We start from the raw sequence: 25,598 nt of genomic DNA, 5'->3' as shown, positions 1-25,598 counted from the left end.
CTCCCTGGACTGCAGAGCTAGAGCTGCCCTTGTCTCTAGCTGCCCTTATTCTTTTTACTACTGGAATTTTTATCTAACTGATTTGCTTTTTTTTTTTAATAGAAGAAAATATTTGTAGCAAAGGGCATGCAACTTAAAAGTACATTTAGTTAGGAAAGATAGAAATAGAAGTTATTTGAAATGATTTAAGTAAAATATTGTGAACATTTCAATTATATTTTAATCAGAATTTGAAACTGGTATGTGACTATTACCACATCTCCATTATCATTTAGTTACAGCTTTAAAAGGTCAAATATGTTATTTTCTATCTGTTAAAAAAAAAGCTGATTTACCACGGATAGAGGAGAAGACTTCTCAGTCATCAAGCTCAATTATTTCCTTCTCATTCAGGATTTGTTGATGTTCTAATGAAGGTAGAAGTTGATTAAAATAGTAGGATTTAACTTATTTTGAAGTTGCAATAAAATCAGTGGTTTTAAATCATTCGTTCAATAAATATTGATTAAGTTCCTATTTTATGTGCAAGACACTATTCTAGGGCCTTGAACACATCAACAAACGAGATGAAGATACCTTCCTTACAAGAATTTACTTCCTAGCAACAGAAGATAGACAATTAGCAATTAATGTAATATTATGTTCTGTGTATATATCATGTAATGTATATAATATATATATCATATATATGATAATCTATATAAAATATAGATTCTGTATATGTAAACTATCCAGAATATCATGTAGTAGGTTAGAAAGTGATAAGGAAAAAAGAAAAATAGAACTGGGGAAGTAAGATCTGAAGTGCAGAGTAGGAGGGTGGGCAGATTGTAGTATTAAATAAGGTGGACAGTTTACTGAGAGAAGGAAAGAATTGGAAGAAGTGGAGGAGGTAGTCAAGGGTTACCAGGGGCAATAGTGATCCAGGCAGAGGGGACAACCAGAATGGGGGCCCTTAGGTGGGAGTGACGCCACTTAAAAGACAGCAGTGAGGCCAGGGATGGCATGAATGATTAAGAAGAATGACTAAGAAAAGAGTTGTAGGTGATAAAGTCAAAGAAGTAAAGGGGTCTTGTTTATACAGACCCTTTTCACTAGTGAAAAACTTTATTACTCTGAGTAAATGGAAGAGCTCTTGAAAGGTTTTGGGAAGAAGGTGACATGATCTGACTTAGACATTTAAAAGGATCTGCCAGGCTGCTGTATTAAAAACTGTAAAAGAGAAAAAAGGCAGAAGGGAGACCTCTAATGAAGTTTGGACCGGGTGATAGCAGTGGAGGTGTAAGAAGTGGTCTAATTTTGGATGTTTTGTAGTTAGTTGCAATGGGACTTACTGACAGGTTGTGAAGTGCTAGAAAAAGAGAGAAGACAAACAGAGCAACTGGGATCAAAGTATGATCAGTGGAGATGGAGAAGGCCACGTATAACAGGACTGAGTAGGGGAAATCAGAAGTTCAGGTGAGGATAAAAAGTTTAAAATATCCATTATACATTCAAGCAGAGATAGTGAGGATGCAGGTAGGTATTGCAGCATGGAGTTAGGAGAACAGCCTGGACAAAATATATAGCTTCAGCAGGGAGATGATATGTAAAACCACGAGAGAGCATGAGATCACAAAGGCAGTAAATGTAAATAGAGAAAAGATCCAAAAATTGAGACCTGACCCTCTCCAATTTAATCAAGAGGTTGGGGAGAAGAGGACTACCAGAAAAGGAGACTGAGAAGGACTAAAACAGTGAAGTAGGAGAAGAGACAAAGGATGTGACATCATGGGTCACAAGAACGTGCATCAAGAGAAGGAAGTGATTGGTTGTGTCAGCTGCTTCTGATAGGCCAAGAAAAGGCAGATTGAGAATTGGCCATTGCCTTTAATGATACGGAGATCACCGCTGGTCTTGATGAGAGCTGCTTTAGTGGGTCAGTGGAATTAAAGCCTGACTTAAGTGGATTTAAGAGAGTATGGGTGGAGAAGATTTAGTGTATGTGTAGATAGTTATTTCAAGGAGTTTTGCTACAAAGGGGAGCAAAGAAGGGGGGCAGTAACTGGATGGGAAGTGGTGTTGGGAGAAGGTTGTCATTTTCTTAACTGGGAGAGACAACAGCATATTTATATGAGAAGGATCCAGTGGAAAGTGAACAATTAATGACACAATTAATGACGTGGCAGAAGGAGAGAATTGCTGTCTCAGTGTCCTTGAGTAAACGAGACGGGGTAGGGTCTAATACATAAGGGAGGTGAGCATATTGGGAAAATTTTAATATACTATTTTGACACTGCATGACAGTCTCATTATAAATAGTTCAAAGAGTCCAAGATTCAGAGTAGAAGTGGGTGGCATGTGGATAGGTATGTGGGCTTACTGTCACTTATTTCTAGGTTATTAATTCTTAACCAGGGGCCATGAGGATAGTGACCATATCTATCTTATTTATTCTGTGTGCCTAGCTCCTAGGATGTGTTCTGGCACATTAAAGAGGTGCTTAATAAATATTTTCTAATTGACTGATTAGGTGAAGGAGATGTTTTATTTTCTGTATTTCTTACATTTAGCATAATTTACCCTTATACTTTTTTCTTGCAGTTTTATTGAGATATAATTGACATATAGCACTGTATAAGTTTAAAATGTATACCCTTATTACTTTTTAAATTAAAAAATGAACGTTATTAATCTTAAAGAAATGAATGGAACCAGGAATCTATAATTGGTGATTTCAAGTGAAAAGCAATATTTAAAAAATAAACTACCTTGGGCAACTTACTAAATACTGTGTAATTCTGAACTGTTGACTGAAAAAAAAAATGCACAATGAGAGTTGTGAGTTAAGTTTTATTTGGGGCAAAATGAGGACTATAGCCCAGGAGACAGCCTCTCAGCTAGCTCTGAGGAACTGCTCCAGAGAAGTAAGGCGAAGGTCAGTGTTGTACATGATTTTAGTCCAGCACACATGTCAGCAGAGGCTTGTCACGAGGAGCAGCTGTCTCCATTCATGATTTTAGTGCTTTTCTAGATATGAGGAGATACAAGAATTTGGGCTCATAAAATCTTCTCCTGAAAATATCTAAATATCTGAAGGCCTCTTCTGCCAGTTTTTCCCAGAGCACAGAGTGCCTCATTCCTGATCTCCACCCTGAATTCCTTCCAGGGTGTGTTGACGGTCAGAGGTTGCAGCAGCTAGTGACTTAATCCTTGCAGAGGCAGATGGCAATGCCAATTTTTAGATGGCAAAACCAAAATAAAAATAATATGTATGGGATGCCAATAATATGGTAGGCTTTTCCATTTACGTAGTAAGATATTACAACTAACCCCATTTTATAGTTGAGGAAACCAAAGCTTAGAGATGTTAAGTATCTTGACAGAAATCACAAGGTGAAGTGAAAGACATGGACTCAACCAAGGTCTGTCTGACTTCCTGCTCTTCCCTACTTCACAAATCTGTGTTTTGCAATGCTGGTACCCTGCATAAAAATATTACCCAAAAACCTAATGCAACATTTTCTTTGTATCAGATTCATTCTAAGCAGTTTCTTCACCACATAAATTCAGAATTGTTTCCTAGCAGTATTATCTTGGCTTAAAATGTATTTTTAATTAGTAGCCTTTTAAGAAAGGTAGAAGCACATTTGAACGAGTTCAGAGGATTTTCCTCAAACAACAAGGTGCAGCCAGATTGCTTTTTCTGATACATACCTGTCTTTCCTCCCAGGGGAAGGTGGGAGAAGAGAAGGAGCTTACAATACGGAAACCCATTTATAGTTTGAGACCCTGGAAAACATTACAAAGCAGAAAGTGAATTATTTGTCCTTTTGTCAAAGTTGGAATTCTAACTGACTTAAAGTACAGAATTCAATTCATTGGATAGGCATCTGGGATTACATTAGCCATATTCTGATTTTTTAAAAATTTGAAGTATATTAGTAAACATTGTGAAAATCTTTTCAAATAATATTAAATATATTAAGTAAAACTGAAAGTTTCTTCTTTATCTCCCTTCTCCTAATGGTAAGCATGGTCAAAGCTGACTATGTCTTTTTTCAAGACTTTTTCTGTGTACAGTAAAAACATTATCTTGGTGTTCTCTGCTTTGGAACATACGTAGGAGCCACACTCATTTTTACATCTGCAGAGCATCCCATGTTATGAATGTGTCAATACTCATTTAACTATTTCCCTATGGAAGGACATTTGAAATTCTTTTCAATTTTTCACTGTTACAAATAGTGCTACAATAAGCACCTATGTATTTCCAGAGAATATATTCCTAGACATAGAATTACTGGTCAAAAGCATTGGGCATTCAAAAATTTTGACAGATAGTGCCAAATTACGGGGGAAAAAAAGCTGCTCTGCAACGAAGTAGGCCAAAGCTTGCTATCATAGCCCTTTGCCAACACTGAATATCATCAGTCTTGAAATCTGCCAATTTGAGGTGTGTGTGTGTGCTTTATTGGTACCTCTGGATTTTAATTTGCATTTCCCTGATTATTAAAGAGGTTGAGCATCTTTTCATCTGTATATTGGCAGTTGGTATTTCTTTTTTCTATTAAGTATCTGCATAGAATTCAAAATATGCCCAGTTTCTCAATGATTTCTCCTTTTAGGTTTGACTGAAATATTCCAGAGAGTACCCAAGTTTTACCCAGGAAATAAGAGTACATGTGCAGATCATTATTTTCAAAATGGAAAGTATATTTCTTTTTGTGGATTTTTTTCTTGACTCTAAAAGTAAGTCATGATAATGATAAGAAAAACAAGATCCAGGTGTGCAGAAAACCATTTTTAAAAAACTATTAAGAAGACAATTAAGAAAAATGTTAAAACCTGTTACAATAACAACCCAGAAGTACCCACTATCAACATTTGGGTGGATCTGTACACTTTATTTTTTAGCATACCATTTTACCAAAGTGATAAAAGATGATAGTACACATTGTTTTTAAACAATTTGAAGTATTTTAAATTGTAATTTATTTTGTTTTTATTGTGAAAATAATTCACACTCATGGTGAAGCACACAAATACCTAGAAAAGTGTAATGTGGAACTCAAAACTTTCTGCTCAACCCTGCTCCTGCACAAGCTAACTTTTTGGTTTGCTAAATTATGTCCTCAACAATTGCCTTATTATTTTGGTGTTCAGACCCATGGAGAAGGCCTACTTAAGCAATAATGAAGTGAAAATTCCCTCAAAATATGCACTGGTATTAATTAATCACAGAATCTTGCTTTTCCTGAAGTATCATGGGTAAAGCATAGTCATGGGGTATGAAGACGTGATTGGAGTCCCATTTCTGCCATTTATTAATAGTCTGACATTAAGAACTACTTCACTCCTCCTCAGATGCAAACTGGGATTAGTAACGCATACCCTTCAAGGTACTCTGAGGATTAAGTGACATTACTGCCTGACACATGGCAAAGTGCCCAATAAATACATTTGAATTTGAATTATCCAAACTATTCCGTATAGCTGTATTTATCTTATAACTAGATTTACACAGGAAATGTTATTTTCACATCATTTATTTATAACCAAAAGTCTTTGACTTACCACAAAGATGGCAAACAAGACTTTAAGTGTTGTGACATAAAACATAAGAGCTTCACTAGGTCATCACATTTATTATTTTCAAGCACAGGGCATCTAAATTGTTTGGAAATCATTACGTCCTAAAAATTGAGAAGCGTAAACACGAGCAAGCACATAAATCCTACTAGTAGCGTCATTTTTTTTTTTACGTGACATTAGAGTAGCATATTTAATCATGGTATCTCAATATTCCTATGAAGAATCTACTGTGGACAGGATAGTCTTTAAATAGAAGGTTTAGACAGAATTATGTCAAAAATTAATACAACCCATATTCATGGCATTTTTCAAAACTACTCCTTTAGGAATTTCTATTCCAGTCTAAATAAAAAGGGAATTAGCTTTTAAAAATATTTTCCCACTACTAACTTTCCTTATCCTTTCAACTTGTTTTGGTAATTGTTTTACTGAGGTTATATATATTTTACTGAGGAGATATATATATATATATATATATATATATATATATATATATATATATATATATACACACACTGTGTATATATAGTAGTGAAGAGTTTTATGGCTTACTTAAGGGAAACTTCTTTTGAATTCTTGAATTCTTTGACTCTGTCTACTTAATCTGCTCTTAGTTATACTGAGATTGCCTGAAGGAATAATTTTGAGCTGGTGTTTCATATTGTGAAGATGATTCTATTTATAATCTGAGCTAATAGACACTGCATTTTTATGAAGTCTTCATCTCAGAGCCCTATTAAATCGGGGAAGTACCAGAAATGGTTGTCACTTTTTCAATGTAAAAATATCAATATGAAAGAAGGCAAAATGTGCCTTTGATATTGTAGAATATTATTGTAAGTAAGGCCTTATTTTAGAGGGCAATTCAATACATCAGTGAGCCTATGGATGAATTATGATGTGATCCTGTGGGAAAAAGAAAAATCAAGGGGAACAGAGTGGACAATTTATTTTGAATAGAGTGGGAATGGTATTAACAGCTCAATTAAGTACCAATGGTTTAGAATTAGCTAAAAGTCATTGTCTTCCTGGGACAAATATATTCTAGCTTTTCTAACTTGCTTTATGTTTCACATAAATGCGAACTAAAATGTGTTTACATTTTTCCTGTTGACAACAGAGCAAGCCAAAAAAGGCTTCACTTGCTGAGTAGAAATGAAGATTCATCCATCTTTGCTTTCTAGAACACTGTCAGGGCACAAATTCTTTAAGTTTCTATATTTAGGCTAACGTAGATACATTTTCACTGGAGAAGTTTGGCCCAACTATTCTGAATCTTCCGCATTCCTCGCTGTCCTACTTTCTCTCTCCATCTCCAGCACACGTTCACCAACTATGTCTTAGGAAGCACCATCACTCCATAGGTGAATAATGTTTTCTCATCAGTCGCTCTGCACTGGATTCAGGCCTCTGACAAGAACAGCTATTTGATAAAATGACAGTGGTCAGCTTTTCCTCAAACATAGTTTCTCTGCATTTTTAGTTTTATCACATAATCTCACTTTCTCCACCTCACCTCCTAAAGAAGACTCTTTTTTTTTTTTTTTACCCCTGAAGTTGCTCTTTCAGATCCACCTTCTCCTACCTTTTTCTATCATCTGCTTCCAGAGCTAGACAGCTTTCACAGTCCCTTCCTGTGTTCTCATTCTTTGATTGCAAATCTGCCTGAGCTTTAAATGTAATTCCAAGGTCATTCCCCCACAGAGTGTTGAAGCTTCTGTTTCACACTCGCTAGATCAGGCTAATACCCCTAATCATTTCATCTCCACTCAGAACCCTAGGAAAGGCACACTGTTATGTGTTCTCCCTACCCAAGTGTGAACTCTGTAAAAGGATGTTGAAACAGACATTTAAAAAGTTCCCACTAAGAGAAAATGAAGGATCCATCACACCTTATTTCCATAATGCTTTATCTATTTCCCCCCAAATCTTTTAGTCTCCCCCAATACCCAAGTGAATGGTGGGAACTCCTGCTGTTTGTCTCGCTACCACTCAGCTTTCTCTTTCTCTGTTATCCCTGAGTGCTAAATCACAAGTGGAGATAGAGAAATTACACATTAAAAACTCTCATGTGTATCCAGCAATGGCAGAAGTCAGTTTCAAAAGCCCCTGCAGATCTTGATAATAACGATTTCTTTCTAATTCTGGTTGTTCATTGCTAAAATAGAAAAGCTGGGAGCAGGACAAAATTGTATTCCCAGAGAAATCTAAACAGTAGCTCTTCATAACAAAGTAAAAATAATGTTCACTGATCTGCAAACTTTATGGGTATATCATAAAATATTGGGTCGCCACTCTGGATCTGGTAACAAAACAAAAATATGTAGATTATTCCAAAAAGAACAGCTCAGAACTCCAAGTTAAAGCCGTAATGTCAACCTGTTCTCAAATGAGACAGATACATGGAAAGAAATCTTCAGAGGGCTTTTTAAGAGCTGCCAAAGAAATACAGAAATTCAATAAATAGAAAAAGTGTGGAAAAGCATTCACATTTATTTTCAATGAAGAATCTAGTCTATTCTCATGACATAATGATAAACAACAAGAGAGCCTACGTCCTTGATTTGTGAAGACTTTATGAGGACCATCCTCCAGAATACTGAGAACTCACATTGCTGGGAAGGCCAGTGTTCTGACACAGTCTCTGACCGATTCTCCTGCCCTACATTTTTCGTTTATAAGCATGTTGGGCAGAGTGGCTCAAATGGAAATTTAATTAAAAGAGAAAAAAGCTACCAGTTTTTCTTCAAATAGGTAAATCATGATTTTATGGAATTTCTGATTAATATAAGTGTATAATATACCAAAATCGTCTCATCACAGGAATTCTACTTCTGGTGCCCTTAAGCCCATTCCCTTCAGACTCCTGCAGCCGTCTCCAACAGTAATCTGGACAGAAAACCAAGCATCTGTTCTAGTGTAATACTCATCCTGCATCAACCAGTGTTAAGGTGAGATATGCTTTGGTGTTTGCAACATAGTTGTCAGCTATGGACTTGGTAGGATAATGAAAGTTAATATTTATTGAGTTCACCATGGACTAGTACACTCATATCTTCTTTAATCCTCAGTAACCTGAAAGGTACAAATTATCATTATCTCTGTACACAGCCATCTACAACCCCCATATCACCCCCTCCTTCCCTGAAAATTTTAGCTTTTATCTTACTGTTACTCTCCCTAACATCATACCTTCATAACCTAATTCTTGGTTATATCTATATCCATGTAAATAAGCCTTTCAGTGGTAGGTTTCTGACTACCTTCTCCAATAGCTTTATCTTTTACTTTCCTCCTGTGTACATACCATACAACTGTTCATAACCAATAATTGTAACCCTTCTGTGATCTCCATTCTCTAACTACCTCCTATCTTACTTGCTTCCTCCCCCTAGTAATATGATTCTTATAATCCTTCAACCCCATTGGGACCTACCATGCATGGATCCCACCACCTTTCCACTCATGTCTTCCTTTCTTCCCAAAATAAACTAGATTCCATGGCCCATCATTATAATCACTTCCTGAAATTTACCCTCAACTCCCTTTGCCCATCTCTCCTGCTTTATAATACATTCCTGGCATGACCCCACCTCAGGTTCAACCTTACATTGCCTATTTCAGACCGGTTTCCAGCTGAACATGACTGAAGAAAAATGTACAACTATACTGATTTATTTCTATTTAAATTCGTAACCACTAATTTCAACTGAGTCTAGGTGGCAGTCACTAATCCTATCTTATTTTCCAGGTCCACTAAGTCCCTTCCCATCCAGAAGACATTCTTTTTCTTCTTATAACAAAACTCCAACACCTCCTCCCCCCATCTCTGTGGTCAGCTTATGATCTTGTTCACTATTTCACTGAGAAAATAGAAGCAGAAGAGAAATGTCGTAGGCGCTCCTCCATATCTCAACCTTCTATTTGTCACTATGGATGAACTGTTTGTGTTGCTATCGAGGCCAGACACTCACCTTGTACACAAGATCTCATTCTTTGTTGCCTATCCAAAGATATTGCTCTGGTATTTACTCTTCTCTCCTATATCATCAATATCTCCCTCTACTATATCACTTCTATCAGCTTGTAAGTATGCTTTTTTTCTTTAAAAGTGAAGTCTCTTTTCTCCCACGTCCCCTTTCATCTATGCCTCATTTCTATCCACTCACTTAGCAAAACTCCTTGAGAGAGCTATTTACACTCTGTGGTCTGGCATTGCCCCTACCACTTCATCAAAGCTGCTCATCAAGGTCACAGTGCCCTTTGAGTTTCTAAATATGATTGTAATTCTCAGCCTTCCGCTTACCTGACCCATCACTAGCTTTGGAGAGAGTTGATTACTCCCTCCTGTGCGCCGCCCTATTTTATTTTATTTATTTTTTAAACTTTACTTTGCTGCCAAGAAACTACACTCCTCGTTTTCCTCTTGCCATGTTTGCTGGCTCTTCTCAGTTTCCTTTGTCAGTTATTCCTCATTTCCCCAGTCACTAAACATTGGGGTGCACAGGACTCAGTCCTCAGACTGCCTCTCTCCTTTATCTGCAATCTAGAGGCTTTGCATATTATTTGTTCACTGGAAAATGTTTATCTTTAGCTTAAAGTCCTTCCATAAATTTCAACTCATACATATAGATAGATAGGTAAAACTACCTATCTGACTTCTCCACTTAAATATATAATAGACATCTCAAAGTTAATTTGACCTAACCTAAACTCTTATTCTTATTTATCCCTTGGAAAACTTTTGCAGGCTTTCCAGGCATAAAACACTAACGCCCTCCTTATAATTGCACAGGTGAGAATCCTTGGAGTCCAGGTTGTCTCCTCTGTTTTCCCTAATCCCAAATCAAGCAAGTCTTTTCTGACTCTACTCCAAAATATATTCAGAATAAACCATGTCTTATCACCTTCACCTGATTCAGGTCCCCATCATTTTTCATCTGGTTTATTGTTAACAGCTTCCTAACTGGCCCCTCTTTCTACCCTTACTCTCACACAGTGTATTTTCAACACAGCAGCCAGAGTCATCTTTTTTTTTATTTTTTGCGGTACGCGGGCCTCTCACTGTTGTGGCCTCTCCCGTTGCGGAGCACAGGCTCCGGACGCGCAGGCTCAGCGGGCCCAGCAGCTCCGCGGCACGTGGGATCCTCCCGGACTGGGGCACAAACCCGCGTCCCCTGCATCGGCAGGAGGACTCTCAACCACTGCGCCACTAGGGAAGCCCTCTTTTTTTTTTTTTTTCAGAGTCATCTTAACCTTATTCGTATTGTTCACTTTTCTGCTCAAGACCCTCCAGTGACTTTCTGTTTCACTCAAAGTCCTTACAAGGGGCTACAAATGACAGGACTATCTGGTGCTCTTCTTATGCCTCAATCACCTCACACATGTCTCTGCCCTCGTCTCCTCCTCTCTCCCTCCCTTGCTCACTCTTTTCCAACATTCTCACCTCCTTGTTATTTCTGGAACGGGCCATATCCTTTGTGTTTGCCATTTCTTTTTTTCTGGAATTCTCTTCACTGCAGATGCTCTCATGGCTCACTTCTTCACCTCCTTCAGGTCTTTGCTCAAAAATCACTTCTCAGTGAGGCTTTTTCTAATCACTCTCTAAAATTTGCCCACCTCCTTCTCCATCCTAGGACTTCACTCCCTATCCCTTGTGCACTTACCACATGATACAGTGTATATTTTATTTAGTTATTTTCTTGTTACCTATTTATTTTCTTTCTCCCCTTCTTCTCCTATGTCCACTAGAATGAAGTTCCTCGAAGGTGAGAATTTTTTCTGTGCCTAAAAAAGTGCCTGAAACATAGTCGATGTCCCCAAAGTATTTTTTCATGAATGGTTTCCCATTTTAAATAGGACGCTTAGAAAGTATAAGACCAAAACCATAGAGCAAGTAAGCTGTGCTGCTGAGTCTGGAACCCAGGCACTCTGAGTCCCATGCCTTGCCAAGTACTCTTCACCTAGACCTGTTTACCAGATGCTGGAGTAGGACCTGGAGTGGCAGTGACTCATCATCCCTTGCTTACTTATTAATGGTGAAGCTGGGATAGTTACAGGAGAGAAGTTGTACTTTCAATACAAATTGGAAAATAAAATGGAAACAATGAGGAAAGGCTCTTAGAGCAGTTTTATGAATTCAGAGGCTGAATCTTTTTTTTTTCATTCTAATTAAATTCATTTATTTTTAATTTTTTAATAGATCTTTATTGGATTATAATTGCTTCACAATACCATGTTAGTTTTTGTTGCACAACAAAGCGAATCAGCCATACTCATGCACATGACCCCATATCCCCTCCCTCTTGAGCCTCCCTTCCACCCTCCCCATCCCACCCCTCTAGGTCATCACAAAGCACCGAGCTCATCTCCCTGTGCTATGCTGCTGCTTCCCACCAGCCAACTAGTTTACATTCGGTAGTGTATATGTATCCATGCTACTCTCACTTCGCCCCAGCTTCGCCCTCCCACCCCATGCCCAGAAGCTGAATCTTAACAGATGAGTAGGAATAGCCAGAGAAGAAAAGAGGAGGTATTTTAGGTGATAGAAATAGCATTGCAAATACATGGAGGTGTATAGTTGCATTTTATGTTCAGTGCCCTATTAATGGGATGGAAAAAAAAAAAAACATACAGCATTTGATAGAAGGTAAGACTGAGGCAGGAAGAAGAGTCCATATGGTGGAGACTCTTGGGACCATGCTAAGTATCCTGATAGTGAGTCATGCAGGAGTTTAGAGGGGTGTGGGGGGGTGTTCCTTGATTACACTTCTGTTTGCGATTGCCCACCCAGTGCCAGGTGTAAAGAGGGAGACCAGGGACTAGACCAGCACAGTGGTCCAGCTCAGTGAAAATGCCTGGGCAAAGACAGTAGTAGTAGGGATGCAGCTAAATGGGCAGAACTAAGAAATATTTGGCGGAGGAGTCAGGACTTAATTAGGTGGAATTAGGAGTAAGGGCAGGAAAGCACTGAGAGTGATTCCAAGTTTCTTGGCTTCTGCAACAGGGATGGTGTTGCTGGACTAAGATATGGAACATGCGAGAGAAGCAGGTCTGGTGGGGATGACTTCAGGTTCATTGTCTGACACAGTGACTTTGAGATGCCTCAGGGAAATCCAAGTAACAAAATTAGTCTGAAGTCTAAAGAGAGATCAAGGCTGGAGATGCAGACATAGAGGTCATCTGCATAAAAGTGAAAATCAAACCCTGAGAATGGATCAGACTGCCAAGGCAAGAACGGGGAACAGGGAGCAGTGAGTGGAGAATGCTGGGGAACACCAGGTGGGAATGGCTGCAGGAAAGAGGGCTGGATGAAGAGGAACCTGCCATGGCAACCAAGAATCAAAAGTCGGAAAAGTGGAAGATGCCTAGGGGAGTTTGATGCAAGTGACAGAAATAGAACACTTAAAAAGGGCTGAAAAATTTTAAAGGGATAGTTTCTTCTGGAAAGGTCAGTTCTAAAGGAATGATGGAAGCAGATGCCTTATGGAAGAATAGATGAGAGATGACAAATTACAATAATTTTCCAAATTATTGGATATAAAGAGAGAAGTGGAGTAATATCAAGATGGCAGTGCAAAAAGTGCTTTGTTTCATTTTTCAAATGAAATGAGAAGGTGTGTTCTGGGTTGGTATTTATCCTATACACATTGCAATTATTCACTAGTTGCTTATGACTCCTACTAGATCCGATAGGCAGATTTACCTATTCTGATTCCATGGTGGAATCTATTCCGATCTATTCAGAATCTAGAGTCAGCAGTCAGGGTCATCGTTAAATATTTTTTATATTCTCCTTAGTGTGATTATAGGCTAAAGGGAAGAAGGTAGAAAAGGAATGGCTGAAGGTATGGAAAAATGGCAATTATTCTTAGCAAAGGTTAGCAAACTATGGCTGAGAGCCAAATGTGGCCTACTACTTCTTTTTGTATGACCCTCAAATAACGGTTTAACGTTTTTTAACGATTGAAAAAATAAAAAGAGCGTTTCATGACCCATAACGATTTCATGAAATTCAAATTTCAGCGCCCATACATAAAATTTTATTGGAACGCAGACAAATCAATTTGTTTACATACCATCTACAGTTGCTTTTGCATTGCAACAACAGGGTTGAATAGTTGCAACAGAGACCATATGTCTTGCAAAAGCCTAAAATATGTATTATCTGGTTTATTACAGAAAAAACTTGTTGACCACTGATTTATAGTACAATTCTTGAGAAGAGAGAGGGAGAAGATGGGATCAAGGGCACATGCAGAGGTATTGGCCTTGAACAGGAAAAAAGATGCTTCATCCTACAAAACGGGGAAAGGATGATAGGATTGTGCAAATATAAACAGTTTTGTAGGGGCTGGAGGAGAAAGAGGTGGGGGCTCGTCCTCACCACATACACCTCACACTCTAAGTGAAATGTGTTAGCTGCCATCGATCATGACATTCTAGAGGACAAAAACTGTGTCGTATTCATCTCTGTCTTCCCCACAGCTTTCAGCACAGAACCTTTCTTTCAGCCACTCTCACTAAATATTTAATTGAATCCCAGGTGAAACTCTATTATAAGCGCATTCCTAGAAACCTCTGCCTTTAGGGCCTTGCATTTAATTCTCTTACTATCTGAGCCCACATTTATTCAAGTTTGATATGTTTAGAGGTGTAAAGAAAATGGAAGCTGACTTCTTATTCAGTTAATTTCCAGTTCACTAAATGGAGTCCATATAGTCAGAAAGAGTTAATATTCTTATTAAAATTGTTCTGTTTTTCCCTTTTTTCAGCTGGAATAGTTTTGTATATCAGTAAGGTGTTTTAAGAATAAATACTATACAAGTATAAGTCATTAATACAGATATTTTTTAAAGCTACTAACAATGTAAAAAGAAAATAGGAACCACAGGAAAGTTTAAAAGTTAAAGGGGAAAAATTATTATAGAGTAGCATATATGACAACCCTCAGTTATTTTATTTAGCCAGCATGGTGAGTTTTAAGAGCTTGAATTTTAACACGCTTGGGTATACACTACTCATTCACTGCCATTGTCACAGTTGCTACTGTCTTATACCTGCTCATACGAATATATTGCCAGCCCGGACCTGAAAAGTATTTAAATTTCTAATTGCTAATGAAGAGTTATCTGAAAGCACAGAACAGTACAGATGACCAACTTGAGGTTTATTTTCATCATGGCTTAAATATACATGCACACATATACATACAAGAATATTTACATGAATATACATAAATTCACCCCAATCAGCCGAATCGTCAGCTCTCCCTTGTTTACTTAAAAAGTAACAGCATGACAGTGGTAATCATATTACAATATATAAATATATCAAACCAACACGTTGTACACTTTAAACTTTCACAATGTTATGTGCCAATTATAAGTCAACAAATAAATAAGCACCAAAATAAAAAAAAAGTAACAGCATGTTTGTGAAAGTGTCTATTTTACCTGTTAATCTATTGTGAAAATTAATTTTGCAAACACCCAGTTATCTAATGTTCTTTAGCCCCCCAATAAATCTTTCCATCTCCAAAGGGAGCTATACGTGTGATGACCTATAATGATATTCATCTTGGCATGATCATCGTTATAGTAATCTTCTAGTAAGGCATAGATTGCTGAAAATACTCTGAAGTGACTGATGATAGCGTTATAATGCCCAGTGACAGAGAACATATCTATACATTCAAAGTAATAGTAACTAGGCACATTTACACACTCCCAGGCTGCCGCCTCTAATCTAGAAACTTGTCTAACAGATGTAAAGTACAGCACCAACTTGCAGTAAAATGATGTGTCAGGAGCTTTGGGGGAGAAACAGAGAGAGAGAGAGAGAGGACATATGCAAAGGGAAAAAAAAAGCAAAATATTATGCCTATTAATCAATTCATGGGATATGAGAATTGGAAAATGGGAGTTTTTGTTTCTTCTTTCCAACTGCATTATTTTTCAACAAATACAAAATTTTGGTTCTTTGCCACTTTCTTCAATAAATCACTCTGGTACCAGAAAAAAAATCCCCAAACAAAGCAGTGCATGGTCTGTGAAGGTGACAGAAACATCAATAAAAATAGTCAGTTTAACTGTTGATCTCTATTGATAGAGGTGTACCTTTAAGATCACTTGTTCTAAATGGTATCAAACTCCTCATAGGTAAAGGCTAGGAGGAACAGGATATGGTTGCAGCTGAACATGCTTTTCATTAAGTATCTTACTTTAGGCTTTCTATCTGAACAACATTTAAATGCATTAGACCAGGATAAATGTTGGGAAGCTGACATTTTTTTAAAAAAATGAACAAAACATAATTTATTAGCAGACTGTTCTCTGGAAGGAGTCCCAGTTATTTACAAGTAAAGAAAAGGGATGTATAATAGAACTAATAGTTGTACTAATGAGCAAAATCAGGTTCTATTGTCACCATTTAGTTTTGACACATTAGAATTTAAGGGAATATAACTAAATTGAGATCTATAAGAATAGGAAAAATGTTAAATTTGCATTTTAAGCCATCTTTCTAGTCTCCTGTTTGTCCCATATTATGGAATTACTCTGCATGTGATACTTTTTCAAACCTAATATCATTTTTTATTCATCCTTATCCAAGGACAAAAGGTTAGGTCCTATTTCTTGTCTTAGAGAGCTCACAAATTATTATTTTATCTGAAAATTTCCTCTTGTTAAATGATGGGATCAATGGACTTCTCCCCTAAAAATATATTTTTAATAGGAGTGTCAATTTTATATAGTATACATATACTCCCAGGAGCAGAGGAAGTTGCTTAGTGACTTCTGTAAAGCTTTTTTGAAAATGACCCATGGTACTGGTCTATGTAGTAAGAGAATCAGGGAGTTACGACTGCTTTTTGGCACTCACCTTAACCATACTTTTCATAATACCTGTGAACAATCCTTATATGCCCATCTCTTTTCCTGCATCTTCGTCTATCATGTTATTCTATAGCCAACCCAAGCTCTATGCTATCTTTTCTCTCTACCCTTAAGCCACATGGTTCTCACTGAGTGATTCCATTCATGCCCCGCAGCCTCTGCATCTCCTGTGACAGTGTCTACCCAAACCACCGGAAGCCTGGCTACCATGCTGAGCTTGAGTTATTCAAATCACTCTGTTTTTGATAAGAAGAAAAGCAACACAGTAATCAGGTGATAAAGTACTATTTAAAAGCAAAGCTCAGCGCTTTCCTGGTGGCGCAGTAGTTGAGAGTCCACCTGCCGATGCAGGGGATACAGGTTCGTGCCCCGGTCCGGGAAGATCACACATGCTGCAGAGCGGCTAGGCCCGTGAGCCATGGCCGCTGAGCCTGCGCATCCGGAGCCTGTGCTCCGCAACGGGAGAGGCCACAATAGTGAGAGGCCCACATACCGCTAAAGCAAAGCTCAAAATATCTGTGTATAATTTGGTTAACTACTTGATCAGATATGAAATGCAGGTCCGTATGGCAAACCAGACTTTTTCCCGTTATGTGCTTGGCTTGCAGATCTACTCTGTTAGTGATTTGCCTTTAATCTCTAAACTGTTTATTTCACTGGTGTTTATGATATGATTTGGCTCACTGAAGCTTAAACCTTTGAGGGGTAAAAAATGCTATTATTTTTATATTTAGTTATAGCTGTCCACTTTCACACAGTGCATTTAGGAACAGGAAACATCCCCTTAAACACTATCCATTTATCGAACATATAAAAGGAAAGACTTTAATTCCTTATAGTAGTTACTAAGGGCTACCACTTGTCAAATACATTTCTGCAGTTAAATAATAAAAAGCCAGAGTGTTTGATTGAAAAGAGCACTAGTCTAAGCTAAGAAAGTGGCTACTTGAAATATTTATGCCTTACTTTTCCCACCAGTAAAACTTCTTCCTTGCATGGCTACTTAAGGATGAAAAGTATATTTAAAACACCTCAGGAGAAAATTCAAGTCCATCAAAAGATTGAATAAATTCAAGTTACCCAGCAAAACCCTCCCAAAGGCCATATGAAATTGGACTCATAAAGGGAGAATGGTTGAAATGTTTTTTTCTTCCTCTCCAAGAATGATTTCTTACGTTTCCAATTCAGCAACGATTCTTCTGTTTATTCTGTGCTCTTGATATTCAACAAAAAGTCATTTCAATCTTGGCAATATATTCACCCAAACCGAAAATGAACTGTTCATTTGGGTTTCATTCTCTCTGCAAATATCATAAAATTACATTTATTCTCTCTTCTATAAATTTAACACCAATATTTACAAAATTCTTGCAATACAGGCCACATTATATTCTCTTTTGTCCTATGAAATTCACCACAATTAAACTGAAATCTTACTATTTTCCATAGCACAGTATGTCCCTTGCCTCAAGAGGAAAGAATAGACAGTTGTGATAGACAAAAACTGAGTAAGAAATTTCTACTTTGTAAACCCTTTTTCCTTCTGGTCCATCTGCTGTAGATTTGATGCAGGAGGGTGTTCTCATCATCAATCAGTGTCTCGATAAGTATTTCTTATGTTAATGGCCATTAAAGTCTAGTGAACTTAATGCTGAAAAAATATAAATACAAAGCTCTTCTATATGTAATATTAGTGTGTGGACATTTTAGTCTATCTAGCATACTTTTATTTAACACATGTCATGAATTGGTAGAAAGCTTCTGTTTACAGAAATAGCATTCTTAAAATAGCTTACATATTGGCAGACATGTTGATCCAAAATGTGAAATGTTTGTGAAGGCCCATTAGCAAAGCCTGAATACCTCTTACGTGCAAGTGTCTGTACTCTAAAAGAAACCTACCTCTGACTTCAAAGAGACTATGTTAGACAAATAAGTACATGCAAAATCACAGGCACTGCTCTTGGACATGGGAACAGTTGAAGCACATCTCTTCTGTATTTGGAAGAAAAGGAGGAAAGGGAGAAAAGTTGTTGGCAAAGAGGGTAGTAATGATGATTGGTACTTGAGGAAAAGGTCCAAGATGTTTTATCAGTTGGAGGAATTTTTAACAAGGCTGAAAATGTGTTACCAGCTGTGGAACAGCTACAAGAGGAGAAAAATTGCAAGGTATCCTGTCTGATCCAATTCTCATAACCCTGTTGTGATGGGTGGGAGGAGGAAGTGTGTACAATATCTCCAGTTTTCATTTGTTTTTTATTGAGACGAGCTCAGAAAACACAAACTGGAAGCTGGTGTTAAACAATAATTCTGTCCTCTGAATAACAACCTGCATGTTGCCAGCATTATCAAACGTTATAAAGACAGCTATCTAAAAGCTGTGTACACCTTATGTCTATATTCTAAAAACATTTTTGCAAGAACTTGTGCAACAGCATTGAGCATCTCTGGTGTGAAAGCCTTGTGGTAGGCACTAAAGGTATAAATATGAATAATGTGGAGGCTTTATCTTTGAGATCCCAGTTTATTGGTATCTTTCTAGAAATGTAGACACATTAATACAGTATGATGTTATAAAGTGGATAGTAGAGTACTAAACAAAGACACATGAAAGAGAGAGAAAGGAATGGCCTTTTCTCTCCATGTGCAAAGGATATGGAGATAGGTTTTAAAGGGAGGGCAATTTTGAGCTAAGTCTTAAAGGGGAGGCAAGAGTTGATTGATGGAGGAAATAAGAGTATAAGAAATCAGAGGACCATCTCACAGTTAATACTGGCCTGTGGACTGAGAATGGGCTTCTATTCCAGACTCTTCTATTTATAGCTAAAGATGTAGGGGTCATTACAGATTAAAAGTTGCCCCTCAAATTGTTGCCTGGGAAACACTCTCCAACTATGTTATGATTGGTTCTTTTCCAGTATACAATTAATAACTATAACAAAACTGACAATAGTATATTTAGGTTCAGAAGTTTCAGCATCATTTCTCTCTGGGATAGCAAGAAAACAAGAGTTCCACTCCTGGACATTTGCTTTGCAGGCGCTCTCCAAGCATAAGGAAAATTTAGTATGAATGCATCAATATTTTCCCAATTAGATGTTTTTACCTCAGGCTTTCCAATTTTTCTGCTGTTAAATTTCAACCGGAACTACATAATGCCCAGCTGTAGATTTTTTTTTTTTAATTCTCAAGGTCGTCTTCCAGTTTAAACATGTATCTCTTAGCTCTAGTGCCCTTACCATTTTTTGTGAAAATACAATCTCTCTCCTCCAGGCAAGTAAAGTAATTTATCATAATGTAGGGCTCAGCAGCTGGGTCAGAAGTAGGGTTACTCTACTCACTGAGACCTTCTTGTGCCACCTCCAGTCACCCCTTCTCGTCCACTGCCACTGAGAGAAGACATGGGAGTAGATATGTGAATCTCTTTGCAGAACCTCAAAAGTGAATTTAGAAAAGCAGTGCAGTATGTAGTTCCTTAAAGAAAATGTTGAAAAGGAATCTGTTCATCAATCAAAAGAAATCACATCTTTAACAAAGCTGGTAGACAGGATGGCATCGTGTCCAATCCAGCCTAAGGGTGGAGTGTGGAGGCAGAGTTCAATTTCCTTCATATCTAAAGGCTTAAACTTACAGCAGTTGAAATTGTTTGAACAATATCCTTATTTGAAGAACCTAGGGGCAAGACGGGAATAAAGATGCAGACCTACTAGAGAATGGACTTGAGGATACGGGGAGGGGGAAGGGTAAGCTGGGACAAAGTGAGAGAGTGGCATGGACATATATACACTACCAAACGTAAAATAGATAGCTAGTGGGAAGCAGCTGCATAGCACAGGGAGATCAGCTCCATGCTTTGTGACCACCTAGAGGGTTGGAATAGGGAAGGTGGGAGGGAGGGAGATGCAAGAGGGAAGAGATATGGGGACATATGTATATGTATAACTGATTCACTTTGTTATAAAGCAGAAACTAACACACCATTGTAAAGCTATTATACTCCAATAAAGATGTTAAAAATATATATATCCTTATTTTTAAATGCCTTTCTTACCATTAAATTAAGTTAGCATAATTAATTTTAATATAAAAGTTCTAATGTTATTAATTTTACATTGTATCAGTAACAGGAAACAGAACACTTGTAAAATATAGAAAAAGCCAAAGTCAAAAATCAAAATCACCTATTACCTAACGTCCAAAAGATAACTATTTTTTATGATTTTGATTCTACTTTTCTAATTATTTTATGCTTATAGATACTTAAAATATTGAGCCCGTAGTGTGTATATTGCTTTAAACTCACACATAGTCCCTTAATTCCTTTGATTCCTCTCCAGTCTTCTTCTATACATATTAGTTGTAATCATGTTTCTTTATATTTCTGGGAACTTTCTTCACTAATTATTTTTTAAGCATATGTATTATTTTTACATAGTCAAAATACTGATTTCAATGGCTATCTGATATTCTACTACATTGATAAATATACATTAAGTATATTTAGGTAATTTAAAGTTGGTTTTTTTGTTTGTTTTTTTGCGGTACATGGGCCTCTCACTGCTGTGACCTCTCCCGTTGCGGAGCACAGGCTCCGGACGCGCAGGCTCAGCGGCCATGGCTCATGGGCCCAGCCACTCCGTGGCATGTGGGATCTTCCCGGACCGGGGCACGAACCCGTGTCCCCTGCATTGGCAGGCAGACTCTCAACCACTGTGGCACCAGGGAAGCCCCTAAAGTTTTAATTATTGTGTGATTTCTTGAAATAGCTTTGTATTTAAAAACCTCATTCTTCTTGTAGCCCATTAAACCATAAATTTATTGCTGCCACCTGGTTCCACAGTGGCCATGGAATATAGTAAATTAAAATAAAGGGAAAATGGAATAATGTAGCCATAGGTGTCCTAGGTCAAAGAAATACTGTATAAATAAAATGTAATAAGCATATGTAGACAACCTTAAAGTCACCTCACTGTGAATGGCTGGGAAACAGTAGCAATATAATGCCCAATTTTGTCTCAGCCGTCATAATTGCATGTTCCATAGATAACTATCAGTAATTAAAGAGGCAAAGATCCAAATCTTGCTTTGGCTTCGAAAGAGTAGCAATAGCTGTGGTATCCCCAGTTGTCGGCTAAAGTTATCAGGAGTTATAGTATTCAGATAAAATGTATTTACCGTTCTCTCTATTCTTAATCCCACATAAGAAATTCTTAGAATATCTAGAGTTTAAATGAGACTGTGATCAAAACTTGTTTTTACTGTTTATTTACAAGGCTAATGGCTTTTCTTCAATGGCATGTTGATGTTCTAAACTAAGACACATGTGACTAAGACAAGGTTCTTTAGCCTAACGACCGAATTAAATAACACCACCTTCCAATACGAAGGAACACATATGCACTATGATCACATGTGTACATAACGATCATATACTAGTATTATAAGGGTGTATAATTTCCTTCCCTCCAGAGATAAAAATCAGAGCCAAACATGGTTGGATCATGGTTTCATGTAATAGTGCTCTTTGATAAAACAGACATGAATAGTGAATACTAAACAGGAAGCCGACTATATGAACAAGGAAGAAAATGCATGCTTCATTTCAAAGAAACCAGTCACTAGCATTAATAGCGAGCCACGGGATTAAGCTCATTAAAAAATTTGCCTAAAGGAGAAATCTCATTTGCTTCTTGTATTTCTTCATGTCGTATGTTTAATATAAAGCACAGAGGTGGATTTTGTGATCTGGATCATGATTTTAATCTGCATAGAACACTTTAATAATAGTTTCCTTATCTGAGTACCACAATTAAGTTCAATTGATGGTATTCCAGATTTGAAGTTTGATTGTGAAGTTGTTTTTCTTTCTTTACCTTTAATCAGGCCACTGAGAGAAATTCTGTTCTCTTAAAAGTTAGCTGTGATGGAGGGAATTGTTTATCTAGGTAATCGATTTTGTCTATGAGCTCCTCTGCCAGGCATTGGGCACTCAGAGGTCAAGAAGGAATCTTTGTGTTCTTAGAACCATGTACTTTTGCCAGGTGCATGGTAGGCATTCAATATTTACCACTGAGTGGCTCCATATCTGATATTCCTCTTGTATTTCTTTCTTTCTTTCTTTTTTTATTTTTATTCTTTTATTTTTTATTTATTTTTATTTTTTTATTTTGTTTGCGGTACACGGGCCTCTCACTGTTGTGGCCTCTCCCGTTGCGGAGCACAGGCTCCGGATGCGCAGGCTCAGCGACCATGGCTCACGGGCCCAGCCGCTCCGCGGCACGTGGGATCTTCCCGGACCGGGGCACGAACCCGTGTCCCCTGCATCGGCAGGCGGACTCTCAACCACTGCACCACCAGGGAAGCCCTCTTCCTTTCTTTTTTAATGTATTATTATCTTTAATTAAGTACAAAGACTTTCCCAATCATGTCATCTAGAGATCATTTTATCCAGTGCTCTGTTTGGCCGCCAGTCTCTTGTCTCTCTTCTCAGCAATGGTAAGGCAGATACCCCTTCCCTGGGGAAGAGAGATCCATGGTTTGTTGTTTTTGCCAATAACAAAAATGTTGGAGAGCCAGATGGCAAAGCTGTTGCCATTGGCATCTTTCACATGAACTATATCAAAAGAAACAGAATGTCTTTTCTGGTTGGTGATCACACCAATTCTTCCCAGGTTAGCATCTCCAGTCACCATGCTCAGGTTACCAGTGTCAAATTTGACAAAATCAGTAATCTTGCCAGTCTCCAAATCAATTTGAATGGTGTCATTTACCTTGACGAGGGGATCAGGGTAGCTGATGGTGCGAGCACCATGGGTCACCAGATGAGGGATTCCTTTTGTGCCCACAAAGATCTTTCTCATGTTGCACAACTTATACTTGGCCTCCTCAGGTGTAATATGATGAATAGCAAAGCGATCCTTGTTGTCATGGATCAGACGAAAATTCTCTCCAGTCTTGTCAATACTGATGACAACCATCAGGGTAGGTTATATCAGTGTGAACCTTGCCATCAATCTTAATGAAACCCTGCATGCAGATCTTCTTTACTTCATCTTCTGTTAAGGCATACTTATGTCTCTTCCTTAGGAAAATGATTAGGGGGAAACATTCCTTCAGCTTGTGGGGACTTGTAGATGGACAAGGAGCAAACACACTAGTCAGTTTATCCAAAGCTTTGGAGTTTCTACACAATTCAGGTGCTCCTTGAGACCATGAGCCATAGCTGCACTAGGCACAAAAAGAGTTCCTCTTACATGTCTATCCATGGTTACTGGTATCTTCATCCATACTGTCTCCTAAATTAAAAATCCTAGATTCAGGGTTCCCCCTCACTCCCACTTAAGTATCTGTTGATTTATTTCCTTAATATCTTTCCTCTCCATCCCCAGGGCTGCCAGTGTTTTCATTCAGAGCTTTATAACTTTTTTCTAGGATATTTCAACTGTCTCATTTGGTCTCCTTTCTTCTAGACCCTCTCTCTAATTCATTCTCCTGAGTTACCTAATAAAACACAGTTGTAGTCAAGCCACTTAAACATCCCCTATAAGTACAAATTGATTCTTAGTTGAACTCCAAACAACCCAGCATTACAAATGCACAATCCCATATCAAGATCAAATAACGTTACCATTTTCACAGTTTTAGTTTTAGTTTCTTTCCCATATACATTAGGCATGCCTCAGAATCTGTATGTATTATAGCTCTTCTTCCCAGCATACTCTTTTCCTTTTCCACAAAAGAACTCCTACTCATCCCTTAAGATTTATTTTCCATGTCACCTCCTCTATGAAGCCCACTGTGACTACCTTAAGTAACATGATACCAGTAGAGCCACACTGCATTAAAGCCATACTACCTGGATTTGGATACTGACTCTGTCACCTTGGCAAGTCACTTAACCAGTCTATGCCTTAGTTGTCTCATCAATGAAATGGAGATAGTAAAAGTAATTACCTCATAGGCTTGTTGCAATGGTTATGTGAATCAATTAATACACGTAAAGTAAAACACTTCAGTCTTGGTTAAGTGTTTGATAACTGTTAGCTATTTTTATATAGTTTATTCACTCCCCTCTTTATGTTCTTATATAATTTTCAGTTAGAGAATGTATCCCATTATGCTGTATCTATCTCTTTATATAGGTCCCTACCTCTAGATGGAAAGCCACTTAGCTTGAAGACTGTGACTTATTCATCTCTTTAACCTATCAGAGCACCAAACCAGATCCTGAGCATATAGTATTCAGTGAATGTAAAATGAATAAATGTGTGAGTGAATGAATGAATGAATGAATGAACAAACTCAGGTAAATAATATGCCCAAACTGTTTCTGTATGTGTCTGTTACACAAATCAAAGTAGATTCAGTCTATTAGCCAAGTATCTATAGACTTGTATTGGTGAAATAAAATATAGGAAACTCTTTCTTGTGCCTTGAACCCCAAAGCAGTGTCATAGCCCTTCTAGTTACGATGTAACCTTCCCATTGACATGGAAAAGCCACTGGTCCTATTAAATTATTATTTTTTTCTTTTTTACCTGCTCAGTCCACGTTTGCTTTTGCATATGCTGTTTGACTCCATATTTTTGGTCTCTGGTTAGACATCTAATTCATTAATAAGAAGAAATCATTATAATCAACTCTGATGGTCACTAAGAAATAAATGTATCCTTTGTGTTCTCAGAGAGGAGGTTTGCCTCATTTAAATGCTCTTTTCTCTTTATAAATGCTGTTTTCTGATGCCTTTGTGGTGATAAAGAGAATGAAGGGTGGGGGGGGAACCTAGATACTTTCTTCTCTGGGTCACTTTGCATAAAGACTTCTTTACAGCCACGTTCAGATGATTTATGTACATATTGTATATGCAGCAGCAGCAGTTATAGAGCTATTCCTACCATTTAACCTGCATCATTCTGAGTGGCCGTTCACTGGCTGCTTAACTTAACATCTGCTACTTTGGTAGTCTAATATCCAGATAGGATGAAGAATCAGAAAAATAAAACTCCAATAGGCTTGTTTACTTCGATAGGTAATGGTGTGTGGTTTTGCGGGGTGGGGTGTGTTTTGTCTTAGTTTGCATTATCCAAAATTATCTATCTTTTTAATCTTTGCAGAATTAAGACATGT

General features: G+C 37.7%; 1 protein-coding gene and 1 pseudogene across 1 annotated transcript in view; one reads left to right on the top strand and one right to left on the bottom strand.

Moving 5' to 3' along the window:
• The window catches only part of CSRNP3 (cysteine and serine rich nuclear protein 3), a 191,964-nt gene that overhangs the window by 64,885 nt on the left and 101,481 nt on the right, over positions 1-25,598 (top strand). The gene's annotated exons all lie outside the window — the stretch shown is intronic.
• LOC115848870 (small ribosomal subunit protein eS4, X isoform-like) lies at positions 22,916-23,692 on the bottom strand (annotated as a pseudogene).

The sequence above is a fragment of the Globicephala melas genome, chromosome 7 (assembly GCF_963455315.2).
Source record: "Globicephala melas chromosome 7, mGloMel1.2, whole genome shotgun sequence".
Classification (NCBI taxonomy): domain Eukaryota; kingdom Metazoa; phylum Chordata; class Mammalia; order Artiodactyla; family Delphinidae; genus Globicephala; species Globicephala melas.
Note: the sequence above shows the minus strand (reverse complement) of the source record. Positions and strands in the feature narration are given on the sequence as shown.